The sequence below is a fragment of the Arachis stenosperma genome, chromosome 6, assembly GCF_014773155.1.
Source record: "Arachis stenosperma cultivar V10309 chromosome 6, arast.V10309.gnm1.PFL2, whole genome shotgun sequence".
Classification (NCBI taxonomy): domain Eukaryota; kingdom Viridiplantae; phylum Streptophyta; class Magnoliopsida; order Fabales; family Fabaceae; genus Arachis; species Arachis stenosperma.
Window position 1 is genome coordinate 102,035,569 of NC_080382.1, and position 3,036 is coordinate 102,038,604.

Here is a 3,036-nt window from a genome sequence, read left to right on the forward strand (position 1 = left end):
TGCTATTTCTGCCAAGGCATGAAGCCTCAAGACAAGACTCTCTTAGATGCTGCGAGTAATGGCTCTCTGACGAAGTATAAGACGGCAACAGAAGTGTGGCAACTGATCACCGATCTAGTTGAGTCTAACTGAAATGCAAGGCAAAGGACTAATCATCCCAAGGCTGTTGCAGAAGTTTCTTCTAGTAGTAAGACTGCTGCTCTCACCAAGACTCTGTGAGAGATTACCAATATACTCAAGCAGCTCCATTTGAATCAACAACAACCTCCACCTCCTCCACAGCAGTAATGTCAACAGTTAGTCCCTCAGAGAGTGTGTGGAATATGCGTTTGCTGTTCACACTACACTGATGAATGTCCACAACTCTAGGAGGACAACATCTTGGCGGCTACAAATGCTTATTACAACCGTCCGAATCAAGGGTGATGACAAGTCATCATATACCCATTTTTCAAGCTAATTTCACTTGTTTCACTAGTCTTTATGCATTTTCTTGCATCCTAAGTAAGCAATTTGGAATGAAAATGCATAACTTCTTTAAATCAAATAACCACCATTAAATTGTTGCTAAATCACGAGGTTTGAGCTAAAATTAATTGAATTTTAATGAATTATAAACCTTATGAGTTTGGAGATACTTTGAATGGTTGCTTTGATTTCTTGTAGGTGAAGAAAAGAAGAAAAGAAGAAAAACGTGGCTTAAGAAGTGTGGCCATGGGAAGAAAATGGTGTGGTGAAAGAAGGAGAAGTGTGGCGCAACATAGAAGGAGGAAGCAAACACTGCTCTCCACAAGAGCACACCATGCAAGAAAAAATCAAAGGAAATTGTCTCCAAGTGCCACCCATGGGTTTCGAACCCAAGTACAAGAAGGAAAGAAGTAGCACTACTCACAAAGGAAAATAAGCCAAAAATTGGCCAAAATGGTCCCAGTAAGTCTCGAACACAGAGGCTTCACTAAGAAAGCAAGGAAGCTGCACCACTTGAGCGCTACCTTGATGATGTCCAAGACTTGGCGTGCAAAATATTTCAAACGCACCATGACGCACACTGCCCTGCTGTCCGCAAGGGCAGGGCAGCATCCTGATGTCCCACACTCAGCACGCACACAATTTCCCTGCTCTGCCCTCCACAAGGGCAGGGCAGCCTCCTGGAAGCAAATGTTCTTGGGCTAAAAATTGAATTAAAAATCCAATTTAATTCATTTCTTCACCAAATCAAAAGCCCATCCAAATCCCAAGATCCAAGAATAGAAAGTGTATAAATAGGAGCTAGTTTGATGTAAAAAAAAAAACTTTTGCTTTTGAGCTTTGAATATTCACTTTTATTTTGCAACTTTTAAATTTTCTTTGGGAGACTTCACCGAGATTTCTGAGAATTTGGGAGGAGAATTGATCTCTCTTCTTCCTGGTTCTTGCTTGGGCATTTTTACTTTTCTTGTTTGAGTCTTGGGTGTTAAGAATTGAGGAAATTCTGTCTCAATCTCCGCTCAAGAGCTCTTTAATTTCTCTTCTGCATAATTGAGTTCAATTACATTCCCTTTACTGCTTCTTCTTTAATTTCTTGTCAATTGCTTTGGAAATTTGGATCTGGGAAGGCAATTGAGATCTAGACTTTGCTATCTAGTCTCTGGAGTCCTGAGATCACATCTTCCTTTAGGTTCTTCTGTGAACCTCTGCTGCAACTCAAGTTCCTTTCTGTTTGAATTCTGAGTATTTCCAATTCATCTTCTGCTTTATTACTTGCTGCAATTTAATTTCCTTTGCTTAAATTCTGAAATCCCAATCCTCAAAGCCCTTTTTCATTCAAGCAATTTATATTTCTTGCACTTTAAGTTACTGCAATTTATATTTCTTGCACTTTAAGTTTCAGTCATTTAATTTCTTGTTCTTTAAGATTCAGCTCTTTTACTTTCAGTTTTCTTTAATTTCTGCAATTCTTCCCTTCCCCTTTACATTTTCTGTCATTTACTTCCTGTTAAATACAAACCACTCAACCAAAACTTGATTCGCTTGACTAAATCAACCACTGAACTAAAATTGCTCAATCCTTCAATCCCTATGGGATCGACCTCACTCATGTGAGTTATTATTACTTGATGCGACCCGGTACACTTGCCGGTGAGTTTTGTGTCGGATTGTTTTCCGCACATCAAGTTTTTGGCGCCGTTGCCGGGGATTGAAATAGATTGACAATGATTAAGTGAAGTGGAGGTCTAGATCAAGCACTTTTTCTTTATTGTTTACTTAACACACTAACTGTTTGAGTTTTTGCTTAAACTAACAAAAACTTCACTCTAGCAATAGACTGAAGTTTCACTGGTTTTCTGGATCCGTGTGTTTCTTATTGTGTGTTTGTATGTTAGGTACAGGAAGAGCTTCTCCTATTCTCTCTGAACTTGACCAAAGAACTCTTCGAAGAATAAGAAGAGCTGAAAGAGGGAAGAACGTTATTGGAGAGAAAGAATCTGAGGAAGAATTCCAAGAAATGGAAGGAGACCCATCAAATCCTAATCAACCAGAAGGAGGGGCCAACCATAACCCACAACAAAGAAGAGTACTGGCTTCCTACACATTTGCAAATGCTAGACACTGTGGGAGTAGCATCCTTACCCCCAATGTCGATGCAAACAACTTTGAACTAAAGCCACAGCTCATCACATTGGTCCAAAACAACTGTTCTTTTGGAGGAGGGCCATTGGAGGACCCGAATCAACATTTATCTACTTTCTTAAGGATTTGTGACACTGTCAAGACCAATGGTGTGCCTCCTGACAGTTACAAGTTGTTGCTCTTTCCATTCTCCCTCAGAGACAAAGCCACTCAATGGCTAGAAACATTTCCAAAGGAAAGCATCAACACTTGGGATGATTTGGTGAGCAAGTTTCGAGCAAAATTTTATCCCCCTCAAAGAATCATAAGATTGAAGACTGAGGTACAGACATTCACTCAAATGGAGGCTGAAAATTTATATGAAGCATGGGAAAGGTATAAGGCACTATTGAGGAAATGTCCACCAGAGATGTTTACTGAGTGGGA